Source organism: Arvicanthis niloticus, chromosome 6, assembly GCF_011762505.2.
Source record: "Arvicanthis niloticus isolate mArvNil1 chromosome 6, mArvNil1.pat.X, whole genome shotgun sequence".
Taxonomy (NCBI): domain Eukaryota; kingdom Metazoa; phylum Chordata; class Mammalia; order Rodentia; family Muridae; genus Arvicanthis; species Arvicanthis niloticus.
The window spans coordinates 98,759,681-98,778,588 of record NC_047663.1 but is presented as its reverse complement, the minus strand read 5'-3'; positions in this window follow the sequence as shown (position 1 = coordinate 98,778,588).

Genomic DNA, 18,908 nt, shown 5'->3' with positions numbered 1-18,908 from the left:
TTTAAAAGTATCCAAATCACATTTAAACTGGACCCAAACCCTTGGTGACCTTTCTACACAGTTTTCCACATACCTTGGGAACACACACACCCTGAGGAGGAAAGCTTGCAAGAACTTTCAACCAACAAGTGTTTATCTAATAAGCTCTTACGTTACTGCTCCAGGAGATGTTGAGCCTATAATATTTGATCTCTGCCCTGGAGATGCTGGCAAGGGAGCCAGGAAGAAGGGAGGATTCACAAGAGATGATTAGAGAGTAATAGAAGATAAGAGGTAATTAAGTGTTAAGTACTGGAGCCAACTTGGTAAAGTTGCAAAGAGGCCAATTCCAACTCTGTGCAAGGCAGAACTTTCTGGGGGATGAACTGTCACGTCACTTCAAGGTTGGCACAAAGCCAGCTCTTACCATCCTGCAGGAGTACAGATATTTACCTTTTTATTTATTTAATGTGTATGGAACCGGGCACATGTGGAGTTCTGAAGACAACTAGCAGGTATCAGTTTTCTCTTTCCATGACCTGGGTCCCAGAAATTGAACTGAGGTTGTCAGGCTGGAGGTGAGTACCTTTACATACCAAGCCATTTCACCAGCCCTTGTTGTAGATTTTAAATTCTACTTCTAGTGATAGGCATCATAGAGTGGGAATCCTGCATTAGAGCCTGGCCCTGTCCACTCGCCATGAAGATTTCAACAAGTGTTTGTGCTTTTTCATGTATGAAATGGGCATACACAGCTTCCATCATGCGGCATAGTGGGTGCTGAACACATCACAGAAGCAATCCAGACTCTACAAGAGTCTCTTAAATCTTTGCTCATATCTATGTTACTTGGAAGCTCTGCAACTTTTGGGGGTGGATGGTGGTCATGTCACTTGTCTAAATACCAATCGTTGCAATAATAATAGCTATTATTGTAGGCATATGTTTTCACAACCTACTTTAATATGGGTTCAGCCTCTCCTCTAGCACACCACTCATCAAACGAAGTGAAAAAGAAAAGTTTTTAGGACATGGGGAAAGTAAACCTGTTTAGACATTGTTCTTTGGGGTGAGTCCAATCTTTGTTTTCAGGATATCAGCAGTTGAGTCCAGTGGCAAACACCAAATAGGAATCAGCAGCTGTCGTCCAATCCACTTGGCAGTCATCACACACGGACCAGCAAGGGCAGTTCAATCCAGAAGAAACCCCAAGGCTCACCAACTAGCCCGAGGCCTTGGAGGCAGCAAGAAGCAGCAGGAACCTCACAAGAAGTTCTTTGGCAAGTTTCTTTGTTAGATGTCACCACAAGTGGAGCTCAGCAACACAATGTAAGGTGAACTAATGCGTGCGTTTGTTAGCGAAGGGAAGCAAAGCAAACCAAACCAATGCTTCAGCTCCCACTGTCAGTGGAGTCATATTTATACTTCCTCATCACACGTCTGTTCATGTGTCTGCTTTAGCAAAACATCCTTACACCTGTGTTCCCCAGAAAAACATCATTTGACATAACTGATTTCCCAAAGAAACCAGAAGTTTCCACTTCAATTATGCATTTTGATAGACCACCACCAATGAAATCACAAAGTTACAAAGATTGTTAATTTCAGAATCTTGGCAAATCGCCTGATTTAAGGAGGAAATATGCAGACTGATGGCATGAGTCAGCCTGAGGACCTGAGGTAAATACCCAAGAACCCACCTTTTTAAAAGGCAAACACAGTGGTGGCTTAGAAGCAGATGGGTCCCTGGAACTCATTGGCCAGCCAGCCTTGCCTGTTTAGTGCATTCCAGGATTGTGAGAAATCTGCCTCAAAGAAAAGATTTGGACATGACATTACCTGAATCTGTCCTCTGTCCTCTATATGCACACATGTGAACATACAAATAATCAAAAAGCAGGAGCCTATAGTTCTTTCACATATGCATGTACATACATGTACACACCTGCATCTCAAACAACCAGGCCCACTTATTCTTTTAGAGACATTGCTAGCACTGATTCAAAAAAAAAGTGCTTTGAAAAGGAATCTAATTTTGTAAAAAATCACACTATAGTATTATAACTCCAGAGATTTTTATAATGACTGCCCATGTGACTACATCGGGAACCAACTAAAACTCAAGCTGCTGGCATGCCTGTGAGGAATTTTCTTCGTCAAATTATTTGAACTAGGAAGACCCACCCTAAAATGATGGAGACATCGCTTTTCAATTATTCACCTCACTCTTGCTGCCAAGTTTATCTCCCCTGTTACAGCTCCACTCCTTGGCAAATACTAGAGCCAACTTTGTAGAGAGAATCTCTTATAAGCATCACCTGTCATTAAGAAAGCTGATGGCCAATGAGGTAAGGCAGGAAACAGGAGGTGGGACACCAGCAGGAAGAAAGAGGATTCTGGGAAATAGTGAGAGAATAAAAAAGAGATGCAAGAGGACACAGAGGAGACAGATGCAAACTAGCTGGTAGATGAGAGGGAGACTTGGAGGAGATTCAAAGGAAGAAGGGGACAGGGACTGAGGAGAGGTAACTAACCAAGTGGTAGACATAGAATAGTTTGAATGGGTTAAGTTACAAGTTAGTCAGGGAATGCGGCAAATGGCCAAGGCATTTAATAATAATTAGTCTAAGAGTTGTCATTCCAGGAGCCAGGGCTGGAGAGAAAAACAGATTTAAAAATTATTTTAACACAACTTATTGGGCATTCCAGTATGGACTGAAGATCAGCAGCTCTCCAGACATCCTCCAGGCCTTCAATACCAGATGGGGACTGTTGAGACCTTCATGCTGAGAGGTCAGCATCTGCAGGATTCTCAGCCTTTCCGGGGTGGGAGAGCCATTGGTGGGGAACCCAGACCCCATACATTGTAAACCAATCTGACACAACCTAACAAACCTCCTTTTAACTTTCTCTCTCTCCCTCCCCCATCCTGTATTTTTAGAGAAATCTGACTAGAGCAGAGGTATCACCGAGAAGACATTCAAGGTGATGTGTTGGAAATCAGAAGTGCTTCAGTTTTGCTCTGGTTTTTGGCTCTAAACATATGTGAACAACCAACCAAGCTGTAAGAGTTACAGTTTGTCCTCTTGGAATGACGAAAGTGTTTGGAAAACCAGACATGATAGTTTTGTATCATTGTGGTTTTAATTAATGCCCTTGAACGTCACATTTAGAGATAGTTAAAATGGCAGATTAGATTACATATATTCTGTAATAGCACGATAAATAATTGCAAAATATAATGAATGTATATCATGATGCATATTTACCATAGTGAAAAAATGTTTTAAAAAGAAAAGCTGTGTCAGAGGTATGCCCTTGACCTTTTGTTATGCCTCCATATATTAACAGAAAAGAAAAAGATGGTGCCTAGAAGGTTTGGTCATGATGTGCACCCTCCTTTTGTCTTTCACCTCCACACACCCCCATCCTCAGCGTAAAGTTGTCACTTTGAACACACAAGGCAGGAAGGTTCTGCTGCTGTCCTTCCAGATTCTCCTTCTGTAAAGATTCTTCGGGATTTCTTATCTCTTGTGCAGTTTAGCCAACTAATCTTCCCAGATGGTCTGGGTGGAGGCTGTAGGAGCTGCATATGAATGAACACACCACACGGAATCCAGGGAAGTTTGACAACGTGATGCCAAGACCTGCTCTCCAGCATGCAGCCCCTCCCCCCCACCGGCTCATTCTTGATTGGCTGCCTGGAGATGTTTATTAGCAGGGCATAATTAATGTGGCAGGTGCCTTTGTTACATTCAAATAATAACAGCACAGAGCACAGGCTTATAATTAGTTGGGCTTTTTTGGGGCTCCAGTGGTGCTGCTGCTGATACTAGGCACAGAACATGACACCTGATTGTGTACTCAGTATAGGGGTGATTCACATTCAGCTGGTGAGGATGCAGGCTTTTGGGGATGTGAAAAGTAGATGAATTTAAATAAAAACCAGGAATGACTATGAACTCCCAAGGACACACAAGTGAGGAGTGGGGCTTGGGTTGGGGCCTGTCTTGTATTGACTGTATACTGCTCTCTCATGCTTCATTTCCCGAAGTGCCTTCTACTAGAAGAGAGAGCTGCATGTGCAAAGGTCCTGTGGCTTAAGGAAGAATACAAAACCAAGTTGTAAAGGACAGAGGATACATCTGAACCCTCAATGAAGGAGAGTGTTTCAAGACAGCCATGGTGATCTTGGACACTTCTGATGATCATGTTCTGTGGAACCCAGTGGAAAATGATGGGGAAGAAACAGGGCAGACTTGACAGAACGGTTATATCATAGAGGGGTCGGACACAGCACCAGCGATCTCCAGTCCTTCTCATCCTAATCCCTCCCTCCTGACCCTCCCCACAAGAGAAACCAAGCTGAGGTATGTGTTACCGCTGCTTGAAATAACAAGGCAACTGTGTATCTGAACAGACAACAGCTTGGGAAAGGCCAACAGACAACAGGTAGCATTACAATAAGCAATCTCCAATAACAGAAACTCCCTAGCCCCAAAATGAGCTATGTCTCTATGTAGGACGACAGCATGCAATTTCCTATAGCCCTGGACAGACTCGAAGCAAGAATGAGGGTGAACTCCAGGAATAAGGGCACTACTGGGGGTGTTCATTGCTCAGTGCCCCTGTGTCCTTTCATTTGCCCCTCCCCCAACCTCACAAGCAAGTAAACTGGGGGGGGGAGGGGGGATGGAGAGCTAAATATCCTTACCAAGTGGTTGAGTGATCTTGATCTAGGCTTACTCTCAATTGATTGGACTCTGCTGTATCTCCACAGTAACTGATGAACACAAACTCATAGCTTCTGGGCCTCAAAGTAAGGTCAGTAGTCCCTGGATTAAAATCCATAATTTTCTGCTGTTCTTCAATGTGGATAAGCCAGCTTATTCATTCATCAATTTAAGTCCATATGACTCCAAAGAGGATTTAGGTTCAATACCTAGCCTACATCTGTCAGATGCAAAGACCCAAGCAAGGTGGCCTGAGTCATATGACCCAAACCCATCCACTCCCATGGAAGGTATTTTTCTTCCTTTCTTTTCTTTCTTTTCTTTTTTTTCCTTTTCTGCTGTTGTTTGAGAATTTTGTTTGAATATGTAATGTGCTTTAATCAAATCCAGTCCCATTTTCTCCCCTCCAGTTCTTCCCTGTTCCCACAATACTTTTTGATAGCACTGCTTGAATTTGCAGGGGAAGCTGTGTGTCAGAGCTGAGATGATGGCTCAGTGCTTAGCAGCCTACTCTGTTCTTGCAGGGGACCAGAGTTCAGTTACCAGTACCCATGTCAGGCAGCTCATAACCACCTGTAGTTCCAACTCCAGAGGATCCGATGCCCCCTTCTGGTCTTTGCAAGCATTGCAGTCATACATACCAAACCACATTCACACAGACCTATATGTAATTCAGAACAAAATTAAAATAAATTTTAAAAGAAGTGCGTCAGAGAGGTCTAGTTACTTGCCAGAGGAACACAGCTGGCAATTTCAGATTTGAGGCAGCATTGTTATCTCTGTCCTGGAGGAGATGGGACACAGGACATGTGGCATAGGACCCAGGCCACCAAGCTGGCTTATCCATATTGAAGAACAGTGGAAGTTTAAGAACTTTGTCATTCTTGTCTCTGTAATTTTCTACTCAATCTGCTCACTACACAGAACGAGAATCCAGCTGCTACTCACCGTGCTGTGGTTTTAATAATTAACATTAATTGTCAACTGGATAGGATTGAGAGTCACTTGGGAGACAAGCTCCTAGGCATGCCTGCGAGGGATTATCTAGATCAGCTTGAGAAGGGAAGACTCACCTTGACTGTGGGTGGTAGCATTTCATGTCTGTTCTCTCCAACTGAATGAAAATGAGAAATGAACTGATCACCAACAATCATCTCTGTATTTCCCGCCTCCCGTGTTTCACAGATGCCTTGTGACTTCACACCATGGTGGACTATACCCTTAAACTCTGACCCCAAGTAAACCCTCCTTTCCTTAAGTTGCTTTGGTCACAGCAACAAGAAAAGAAACAAATAAAGTGGCCCCAAACCTCTTGCCTTTAAACTGTAACGATGACCTCCCTACTGGTCATTCTGCTTCCACCTTTGCCTCCTCCCAACACACACACACACACACACACACACACACACACACACACACACACACACACACAAACCAGAATGGTGCTGAGGAGAGGCTCTGTATTCCCAGTACTCATTCTCATCCAGAGGAAATCCCAAGATCCCCACAGAGCATCCATTACAACAGCTTTCCAAGCCCAGTTTCTCTCCAGCATTGTCTTCACGGTACTCTCTGCACCTTCTCTCTCCAGCCCACCACCACATGGTAAATCCTGAGTATCTTGTATGTACTCTCTGTGTTCTTTACCCACCTCTGCTTTACTGTTCTTCTGACCATCTCCCTGGTCAAAGCAATCTCTGTGGCAGAATGGAGAGACTTTGTTTCTTTTGTTGCTTTATTTCAGTGTTTGGTATGGAATAAGTGCCAAATAAATATTTACTAAGTGAATATATATCTAAGTCAACCAAAATATAGAAAAATCAGACAGTACAAATATGAGGTTCCCTCTTATTGAAGACCTGAAATATGGAGCATCAAGTACCTCAAAGGTGCTTATCACACAGGCCTGATAGCTTGAGTCTGGTCCCTGGAATACATGTAAAAAGATCTGGATGTGGTGCCCTGCACTCCTACACTGAACTAGAAGAATATCCTAGAAGTCCCTTTCTTGTAGAGTATGAGATACAAGATGTTCTCCAAATGTCCAGTGCCTGACAAGTGGCAATAACTATTCTTTATGCTTATTTTCATACCATGTGACCTTTCTACGTTGGTAAGAACACCTCTGTCCTGAAGTACAATCAACAGAAGCTTCCAGACTTTGCATTTATAAGTTCAGATTTTTCCATCATCTTCTCTTGACCTTTCATATCTAACCTTGGAAAGTGTGATGAGTGTGAAGCTGTGCCTGAGTCAAGTGGGCAGGAAGAGCTTCAGTGGGTTTATCTCCAACACCAGGTGCTGATGGCCTAGAGCAAGTCTGGAATCTGCTTTCCCCGATAAGAAAATGATTAGTGCTTGCCCTGTGCATAAATAGTATTGGAGCTATAGTATTGGAGTCTAGACTGGCCATGCAGGAGGACAGATGCAAGCTTGTTTGTTGGATGTTTGGGTGAGAGAACTCTGGCCCAACACTTGTGGGAGCAATGATTCAGTTACTTCTCGAGTAGACAGACCCCTCATGTCGGCCTTACTATTTAACCCTGATCCCTGAGCTGGCATTATAATACAGAACATGGTTCTTCTATTCTGATTCACCTTTACCTGTCCATCAGTGTCACTACCTCCTCAACAAGAGTCAAACTGCAGAACCACTCATACCATCTAATCCCATTTGAGTGACTTGCTCGAGTGTGTGTGCTTCTTTAGAACTAAAATGATATTGCAGATGTTCTTTAAGCCACTGAAAGTGGTTAACTAGCTATTTAAGGGCTGTTATGACTTTGAATGAGCTGAGAAGGTTTTTTTGTTATCTTTTTGTTCTTTTCAGTATTGTTTGGAACTTCTAAAACTCCTGCAAATGATCTGTGGCAAAGAAACAATAGAGCTTTGTTCAGTTTCAGACACAAAACCTCACTGACATCATCCTCACCATTATCACCACCAACACCATCATCACAGTCCTCAGAGAGATATCACTGACAGTCAAGCTGTGGCCAGACTAACACACATGTTTACCAACTCTTGTGCCAGGGTTAGTGCCTGACACATGATACCTTCTTGTGCAGTGATGAGCTAGAAAATCGGAGAGTCAATCAATTGGTTTTCTACTAAATGCAAGTTGAAGTTGCTTGAGCATCAGTCACTGGCATCCCACAATCCAAAGTTGCTATACAAAGCTGAGCAGGTGCCTGTACCCACCTCTATTTCTACCTGTGAATATAGAGGTTGACAGCTTTGTGTGGGCTGAAGAGCTGAGAGTCTGTCCCTAAGTGTGAATGGTCAGGCTCATAAGAGCTATCACAAAGGTTCTGGTCACTTCCAGTTGTCTTAACTAAAGCTTGCTGCCAGTGTCCAGCTCAAAGGGCAGGAGCTTCCTTTTGAGAAGTTATTTATTAATTTTTCATTTGCTAAGCATCTGTTATAGGCCCTGAAGTGAGCCAGAGGAAACACCTGCCTTCTGCACACCCAAGTAAAGAAGCTGGGTAAAACTACAGCAAGTCATCCAGGAAGGTGATGTGGAGGAACCTATGAACCAGACGCCGAAAGAGTCTGCGTTAAGGATCAGCACATCATGAAAAGATTAATGAACTTTTGCATTTGGAAAAACCTCAATGACGTAAAATGTGTGCAACAGAGACTTCAGACAGCCCAGAAATCCTAGAAAACCATCTCAGTCCCTGCAGAAAGGCTTCTCTCTGGATGGTAGAACTGGCCAAGAGGTGCACGACTATAATTGTGAAGTTCAGGAGACTGAATCAGGAAGATCACCAGGTCCAGCCTTGGCTACATACAAAATCTCAAAAACAAGATGATAGAGCAGGTATATGCAGGCATGCTGGAAGCTGAAACCTGAAAATCCCAGCACCAGGCATGGCAATAGTCTACCTACACTGTCAAGGATGATATCTGACAAGTGAAAGGTCCATGAAGCAGAGAGAAGAGCATCACAGGTGAAACACTGTTGCAGAGAGGTGGAGATGCAAGGCCAGAGTATAAGTAGCACTGGGAATAGTTCTGAGTTGAGAGTTAAAAAATGTATGCCTGTATATCAACCTATCTATGTGTTATCTTTCTATGCTGCATCTTTAAAGAGGTTAGGTGAATGGAGAGATAGATGATAGATAGATAGATAGATAGATAGATAGATAGATAGATAGATAGATAGATGATAGAGTGTAGATAACTATAAACAAGTGAATGGAGGGGCTGATAATAGGGTAATAAATGACAACAGATAGATCAGTGATACATAGATTAATAGAGTGATGAGTGACAATAAATAGATAAGTAGAAAGATGGCAGATAAAGAAATAATAAATGGGGGCTGGAGAGATGACTCAGTGGTTAAGAGCATTGACTGCTCTTCCAGAGGACCTGAGTTCAATTCCCAGCAACCACATGGTGGCTCACAACCATCTGTAATGGAATCCAACGCCCTCTTCTGGTGTGTCTGAAGAGAACAATGGTGTACTCATATACATAAAAAAATCTTTTTAGAAAAAGAAACAATAAATGGATAGATGATAGGTAATTGATAGATAGAAGATAGATAGATAGATACATACATACATACATATATACATACATATACACATACATACATACATACATACATATGTACATACATAGACAAATATATAGATACATAGATAGCCATATGATAGACTGGCAAATATTGTGATCATTGGTACTGAGAACAGAAAAACAGCCTATTCCTCTTACTGAGTTGCCTGCTGCTACCTCTCTCCCAAGAGCCAGGCTGAACCACTTCTAAAATACATACTTGAGTTCTTACTGTTCACCTCCTAACTAGAAAATCTGAAATTTTTTTGCCACATTAAAATACACTTTATTGGATATTTTATTTACTTACATTTCAGATGTCATCCCCTTTCCCCATTTCCCCTCCCTAGAACCACTTATCACATCCCCCCTCCTCCTTTTTGCTTTTAAACCATTTTAATTACATGCATGTATTAAGATCAGTTCTAGGTTGAGGGTCTAGCAATACAATAGATGCAAATAGTCAAGGAACAAGCAAGATAATGAACACAAATAGTCAGAGAACAAGCAAGGCATTGAACACAATTACATGAACACTCCAATGATAACTGTTTCTAAGGGCTTATCAGGATGATCAAAATATCTGAGCTGACTTCCCTGTCCTAGCCCAAAGTCTTTTTCATGTCTGAATCCTACTTCCTTGTTCTAGCCTAATATTTAGATTCCTGCCTAAAATCACTTCTTTGTTCTAGCCTAAGATTTAGATTCCTGAAATTACTTCTTTGCTCTAGCCTAAGATTTAGATTCCTACCTGAAATTACTTCTATGTTCTAACCTAATGTCATATTCCTGCCTGAAGCCTACTTCATTGTTCTTGGCCAATGTCATATTTCTGCCAAGCAGAGCTATTACCTTGTCCTTGGCCCATGTCACATTCTTGCCAAGAGCCTTTGCTCTACGCCTCTCCCCCTTTTTAATTTCATTAACAATACTGAGCCTGTCTTAGGTCATTCTGACAAGAATGCCTTCCTTACCCATCATGGAATATGCATTATCAAAAGCAATGCACTTATGTCTTAGGTTGGTAAGGCTCTGTGCAGAATCTTACCTGTCCTTGGCTTGCCAGCCTGTTAATTTAATAACTCTGTCTGAGGGTCCATTTTCAGGCTCAAGCCATGTACTTTGGCTGCCAACCTGTTGATGTAGTTTGAGACAAGCTTTAACAAGATGGGCAGGAATAAAAGTATTCCCAAAACAAATGGGGCTAGCATGATCAAGTATATATGCCATTCTTGAAGCTTGACCAAAATATAAATACTGACCTCAGACCATGGGTAATTTTATCTGCATTATCTGCTGCATCAGTGCTCAGCAGAGCAGCATTCTTTAAATTCTTAAGCCCACTATGTAACATTAAAACATCCCGAGAGTTATTAGAATTATGCCAAATACACTGCAAGTGTCTTTAAACTTCTTCCTAATTATAATGACTACCACTGTAAATTTTAGAACTAACATGAATCCAATGGTATTTGGCATGACACTCAAGATGGATCAGTACTCTTAAATTCTGAACCTCCTTCTAATAATTTGAATTATCCTGTTCAAATCAATGAGTAGAGCATCAAACCATTCTTCCAAATGCCTATCTAAATCCCCTTGTATATTCAACACATTAGTAACATATTTTGCTAAATGATTAACAAAAGTAGCTGTCTTAACTTCTTGTGTCATAGCAATTGCAGAAGCAGTGGTGACAGCAATTAATGTAATTAAAGCTGTTATACCAGCAATAATCAAGCCCACTATCCTCTTGCTTCTGCTTAAAGCCTGAATCATTTCTTCCAGTACTTGCAAGCTATTTTTAGAATACCAAGGTTCTGTGATACTCAGGGCACTAAAACAAAAGCTGGTTAATAGACTTCCGTACCTGACATGCTGAATTTCAAAACACAAACACAATTAGAAGGTGTATAATCAATGCAACTTACATTAAATACTGTAGAAGAAACAAAAGTATTTTTAATTTGACAACTAAAAGAGCCTTAACACATGTGCTAACACCTGTTTGAACTCCAGATCCTGCCCCAAATTTACTTCTTGCTAACATAACATCATAGAGAACTGTAGCTAATTTTCATACATGTCTCTGAAAATGTCCAGAACCAGACTTCCAAATGAAGACTGTTATTTCCAATATTGGATTGATTTCTAGACCAGTCCATGACTGAGTCCAAATAACTGGTCACATTTAAGAACAATGCAAGAGTCATTATAACTTCTCTTTTTGATTCTCTGTTCCACAAGATCTAAAAACTTGAGACAAAGTAGCTTGTTCCATCACAGGTATAGGCAAACAATGGTGGGGTAGGAATATATGTCTAATACAACTTCCAGTCACCATTGTCAGGCACTCAGCAAGCTCACAGGTCAGCATCATTCTTTGTCCTGGCAACAGCATATCTCACCCATCGCTTTGGCAGCTACCATGCTCCTTCAGCATCCTGCAGAAAAAAAACACAAACATGCCCTCTTCCCCATATCTAATACCTGATTGGAATCATGCCATATGCCAGTAAGTGGATCCTTCTCTTTCATCTATGTGTAAGTATGCCTAGTTGTAGAGTGCCATAGACACTCAGCAGAAAGTTCCTTGGCATCCAAAATTTTTTTTTAAAAAGTTTAGAATAAAAAATAAGGAACATGATTTAAATAAATTAGTGGTGTATATATACCACCAGGGATATATCTCCCCCTTTTTTATTTTATGAAGATATTGTTTTAAAGTTCCATGGGCCCCTTCCACAGTCTCTTGTCCTTGATAATTATAAAGAATCCCTGTGATATGGGTAATGTTAAATTGCTGCTAAAAAGTCTCAAATGTTCAACTGTGATAGCCAGCTCCATTATCTGTTTTTTGTTTGTTCGTTTTTCTTTTTATTATTATTATTATTGCATACTTACTTATCTACATTTCAGATGTTATCCCCTTGCCCCATTCCCCACCCCCAGAAACCCCTTAACCCATCCTCTCTCTTCCTATTTCTAAGAGGGTGTGCCCCCACCCATCTATCCACTCCCACCTCCCTGCCCTTGACTTCCCCCTCACTGGGGCATACAGTCTTCAAGGGACCAAGGCCCTCCTCTCCCACTGATGCTCGACAAGTCGATTCACCTCTACATATACAGCTGGAGACATGGATTCCTCCAAGTGTATTTCCAGACTAACTGTTTAGACCTTGGGAGCTCTGGTTGGTTGGTATTGTCACTCTTCCCATAGGGCTGCAAGCCCCTTCAACTCCTTCAATCTTCTCTCTAACTCCTCCACTGGGAACCCTGTGATCAGTCCTATGGTTAGCTGTGAGCATCCACCTCTGTATATGTCACTCTCTGGCAGTGCCTTTCAGGAGACAGGTATATCAGGCTCCTGTCAGCATGCACTTCCGGACATCCACAACACTGTTTGCACATGGTGATTGCATCTGGGAGGGATCTCCAGGTGGGGCAGTCTCTGGGTGGTCTCTCCTCCAGTTTCTGCCCCACATATTGTCTCATCATTGCACCTGTGAGTATTTTATTATAAATAATTCCGTATAAGTAGGACCAAAGCACCCACACTTTGGTCTTTCCTTTTCTTGGGCTTCATGTAATCTGTGAGTTATGCCATAGGTATTGTGAAATTTGGGCTAATATTCACTTATCAGTGAGTGCATACCATGTGTGTTCTGTGTGTTCTTTTGTGATTGGGTTACCTCACTCAAGATGGTGTTTTCTAGTTCCATTCATTTGCCGAAGAATTTCACGAATTCATTATTAAAAATAATGAATTGTTTTTAGTAGCTGAGTAGTACTCCATTGTGTAAATGTACCACATTTTCTGTATCCATTCCTTTGTTGAAGGACATCTGTGTTTTTTCCAGCTTCTGGCTATCATAAATAAGGCTGCTATGAACATAGTGGAGCATGTGTCCTTGTTATACATTAAAATATATTTGGGTATATGACCAGGAGTGGAATAACTGGATCCACGGGTAATACTATGTCCAATTTTCTGAGAAACAGCTAGACTTATTTCTAGAGTGGTTGTACCAGCTTGCAATCCCACCAAAAATGGAGGAGTTTTCCTCTTTCTACACATCCTCGATAGCATCTGCTGTCATCTGAGTTTTTAATCTTTGCCATTCTGACTGGTGTGAGGTGGAATCTCAGAGCTGTTTTGACTTGCATTTACTTGATGACTAAAGATGTTGAACATTTCTTTAGGTGCTTCTAGGCCACTCGATATTCCTCAGTTGAGAATTCTTTGTTGAGCTCTATACCCCATTTTTAATAGGGTTATTTGATTGTCTGGAGTCTAGTTTCTTGAGTTCTTTGTAAATTTGGCTATTAGCCCTCTATCAGATGTAGGATTGGTAAAGATCTCTTCCCAATCTGTTGGTTTCCATTTTGTCCTCTTGACAGTGTCCCTTGCCTTACAGAAGCTTTGCAATTTTATGAGGTTTCATTTGTCAATTCTTGATCTTCGAGCATAAGCCACTGGTGTCCTGTTCAGGAACTTTTCCCCTGTGCCCATATGTTCAAGGCTCTTCCCCAATTTCTCTTCTATTAGTTTTAGTGTGTCCAGTTTTAAATGGAGGTCCTTGATCCACTTGGACTTGCATTTTGTAGAAGGAGATAAGAATAGATCAATTTGCATTTTCCTACATGCTGACCTCCTGTTGAACCAGCACCATTTATTGAAAATGCTGTCCTTTTCCACTGGTTGGTTTTAGCTCCTTTGTCAAAGATCAAGTAACTATAGGTGTGTGCGTTCCTTTCTGGGTCTTCAACTCTAATCCATTGATGTTCTTTCCTATCTCTGTACCAATATCATGCCGTTTTTCTCACTACTGCTCTGTAGTACAACTTTAGGTCAGGGATGGTGATTCCCCCAGATGTTATTTTATTGTTGAGAATATTTTTCCCTATCCTGGATTTTTTGTTATTCCAAAAGAATTTGAGAATTGATCTTTCTATCTCTGTGAAGAATTGAGTTGTAATTTTGATGGGGATTGCATTGAATTTGTAGATTGCCTTTGGCAAGATGGCCATTTTTACTATATTAATCTTGTGAATCCATGAGCATGGGAAATCTTTCCATCTTCTGAGATCTTCTTTGATTTCTTTCTTCAGGGACTTGCAGTTCTTGTCATACAGATTTTTCACTTGCTTGGTTAGATTCATACCAAGGTATTTTATATTATTTGTGACTATTGTGAAGGGTGTCATTTCCCTAATTTCTTTCTTAGCCTGCTTATCCTTTAAGTAGAGGAAGGCTACTGATTTGTTTTAGTTAATTTCATATCCAGCCACTTTGCTGAAGATTTTTTTTATCAGGTTTAGGAGTTCTCTGTTGGAAGTTTTGGGATCACTTTAAGTATACTGTCATGTCATCTGCAAATAGTAATATGTTGACTTCTTTCCTATTTGTATCCCTTTGACCTCCTTTTGTTGTCTAATTGCTCTGGCTAGGACTTCCAGTACTATATTGAATAGATAGGAAGAGAGTGGGCAGCCTTGTCTAGTCCCTGATCTTAGTGGGATTGCTTCAAGTTTCTCTCCATTTAGTTTGATGTTGGCTACTGGCTTGCTGTATATTGTTTTTACTATGTCTAGGCATGGGCCTTGATTCCTCTCAAAATTGGTGGGGACTGGGGAGGACCATCCAGGTGGGTTGGACTAAAAGGTCTGCAGCTTTTTGTACCTTAATCTTTCCCCTCTAACTCTCAGCCTCTGTTGGCTTTTATATCTTCTCGTGTTCCCAGAAGTCTAAGAGCCAACTGTCACTGAAGAGCAGAGGATTATTTAAAGGGCCAGGCACATACACTATTTCATAGTACAAAGGTCCAGTTTCTTATGTCCTCATGTTATACTTCAGCCGGTGTCTGCTCCCTAGAGTCCTATTAGAGTGTTGGTATTTTTATTGTTTTGCATGTAAACTCTTGCCAACTCCGGGAACACACATTTTAATGTAAGTTTATAAGTCTAATTGGGTTTGTTCCCTAGACCTTGATCTAAAAGTGGGGTGTGGGGTTTGGTCTCAGCTCTCCATCTAGGCTGCATTAAGTCACTGAGATGAGGTAAGGAACCAGACTGGGAATCCATGTCGTGACAATTAATTCCTGTTGTACCTATAATGAAGAACAAGCCACATTGCTGTCCTAGCTATGTAACATTCAGTGTTTCCTGTGAGGCTTTGATCTTAATACAGTTTCAGAATTAACAGCACAGGGAATTTTCCAGAAATTTTGTAGGATGGTCTGTGTGGTTTGCTCTGGGAAAATGAAAAGATCTTATGCTTTGGTTGCTTCTCACAGCCTGGAGTTACACGTGGTTCCTTAAATCTTGGGCCGTTGAAAAGGTGATCTTAGAATAATGTGGTTTTGTAAATCTCGGGTCATTGAAAAGGTGATTTTATGATAACGAGGTTTTGTAAATCTTGGCTTTGCTTCTGGCAGCTCCTCACATGTTTCATAGGAAAGAAATTTCAGCTGCTACTGTGCTGGGTTTTGGATTCTGTTTTATGCATCTGTGTATAAGAACTCTCTGTAAGCTATAAACATTGCCCTAAGGTAGGCACTCATATTATCTGCCCGTTAAAAGTGATGCATCTGAGGTTCAGGGAAGTTAAGAAACTTTTCCCAAATTATCCAGCTCTTAGTGGTAGGGTTTGGGTTCAGGATGCTTGGGTCAAGAGTTTGTCTTTTGTCTACTGCTCTGGTGCCTCAATGTACCTGAGACTGTTTGGTTAAAGTATAAAGCAGCTAGCATTAGTTTGGGTCTTGCTAGGGACCAAATGTTTCACAGTATGCTGTTTGAGTGATTCTCAAACCACACAGTTAATCCTCACAATTATCTGGAGTCTTAAAAAATGCAGATTTTCAAAAAACCCAGAGGGGGCTGGACTCTCAGGATTTCTAACATGCCCAGGAGAGTTGGTGAGTAGGCCAGGACCCCCCTTCCCCCAAACAGGGAATAATTTGGGACCTGCTGGGACTCAGGAACTCCCTCAATGCCAGTGGTGCTGGACCCTTCTGGTCTCCGCCTGCACCTGGAGCAGTCTTAAGGCTTCAGCTCTGCACCCAATCCCCCAAAACCCAGAGGGGGCTGGACTCTCAGGAGCTCTAACACATAGGAACATATGCTAATAGGATCACAGGATCTAAGGATCTTGGGCACACCAGGATTTCAGGATCCCAGAAGCAGCCTGACTCTCAGGAGCTATCACAACAAGGATCTCAGGATCTCAGGATCACAGAGACAGCAGGGCTCTGAAGAGTTCTGATACAACCAAGATAACAGGACAGACAGGTTCCAGTCAGAGACAGTGAGTGAAGGTAGCACTAGAAATAACCAGATGGCAAAAGGAAAGCACAAGAACATAAGCAACAGAAACCAAGGTTACCTGGCAACATCAGAACCTAGTTCTCCCACCAGAGCAAGTCCTGAATACCCCATGACACCAGAAAAGCAAGATTCAGACTGAAAATCACTTCTCATGATAATGATAGAAGACTTTAAGAAGGACATAGATACCTCCCTCAAAGAAATAAAGGAGAACACATGTAAACAGGTAGAAATCCTTAAAGAGAAAACACAAACATTTCTTAAAGAATTATAAGAAACACAACCAAACAGGTGAAGAAATTGAACAGAATGATTCAGGACATAAAAATGGAAGTAGAAACAATAAAGAAATCTCAAAGGGAGACTACCCTGGAGATAGAAAACCTAGGAAAGAGATTAGGAGTCATAGATGCAAGCATCACCAACAGAATACAAAAGATAGAAGAGAGAATCTCAGGTACAGAAGATACCATAGAAAACATTGACAAAACTGTCAAAGAAAATACAAAATGCAAAAAACTCCTAACCCAAAACATCCAGGAAATCCAGGACACAATGAGAAGACCAAACATAAGGATAGTAAGTATAGAAGAAAGCAAAGATTCCCAAGTTAAAGGGCCAATAAATATCTTCAACAAAATTATAGAAGAAAACTTTCCTAATCTAAAGAAAGAGATGCCCATGAACACACAAGAAGCCACAGAACTTTAAATAGATTAGATCAGAAAAGAAATGACAGCCCCCCACCCCCTATCACATAATAATCAAAACACCAAATGCACAAGAAAGAATATTAAAAGCAGTAAGGGAAAAAGGTCAAGTAATGTATAAAGGCAGACCTATCAGAATTATACCAGACTTCTCACCAGAGGCTATAAAAGCCAGAAGATACTGGACAGATATCATACAGACCCTAAGAGAACACAAATGCCAGCCTAGAGTACTATAACCAGCAAAACTCTCAATTACCATAGATAGAGAAACCAAGATATTTCATGACAAAACCAAGTTTACACAATTTGTTTCCACAAATCCAGCCCTACAAAGAAAAATAGGGGGAAACCACCAACACAAGGAGGGAAATTATACCCTAGAAAAAGCAAGAAAGCAATCTTCTTTCAACAAACCCAAGAGAAGATAGCACAAACATAACTCTACCTCTAATAACAAAAGTAACAGGAAGCAACAATCCCCTCTCCTTAATATCTCTTAGCATCAATGGACTTAATTCCCCCAATAAAAAGACACAGACTAACAGACTGGATATGTAAACAGGACCCAACATTTTGCTGCATACAGGAAACCCACCTCAGTAACAAAGACAGACACTACCTAAGAATAAAAGGCTGGAAACCAATTTTCCAAGCAAATAGTCCCAAGAAACAAGCTGGAGTAGCCATTCTAATATTGAATAAAATAGACTTTCAACCAGAAGTTATCAAGAAAGATAAGAATAGATACTTCATACTTGTCAAAGAAAAAAAATCAACGGAGATGAAATCTCAATTCTGAACATCTATGCACCAAATGCACCCACATTAATAAAAGAAACTTTACTAAAGCTCAAAGCACACATTGTACCTCACACAATACTAGTTGGAGATTTTAACACCCCACTCTCAGCAATGGACAGATCTTGGAAACAGAAGCAAAACAGAGACACAGTAAAACTAAGAGAAGTTATAAACCAAATGGATTTAGCAGATATTCATAGAACATTTCATCCAAAAACAAAAGAATATACCTACTTCTCAGCACCTCTAGGTACCTTCTCCAAAATTGACCATATAAGTGGTCACAAAACAGGTCTCAACAGATACAAGAAAATTGAAATAATCCCATGCATCCTATCAGATCACCATAGACTAAGGCTGTTCTTCAATAATGATAAAATTAATGGAATGCCCACATATACGTGGAAACTGAACAATGTTGTACTCAATAATAACTTGGTCAAGGGAAGAAATAAATAAAGAAATTAAAGACTTTAGAATTTAATGAAAATGAAGATCTATCATACCAAAACTTGTGGGACACAATGAAAGCAGTGCTAAGAGGAAAACTCATAGCTCTAAATGCCTACAAAAAGAAACTGGAGAGAGCTCACACTAGCAGCTTGACAACACACCAGAAAGCTCTAGAACAAAAAGGAGCAAATGCACCCAAGAGGAGTAGATGGCAGGAAATAAACAACCTCAGGGCTGAAATCAACCAAGTAGAAACAAAAAGAACTATACAAAGAATCAATAAAACCCAGAGCTTTTTCTTTGAGAAAATCAACAAGATAGATCAACCCTTAGCCAG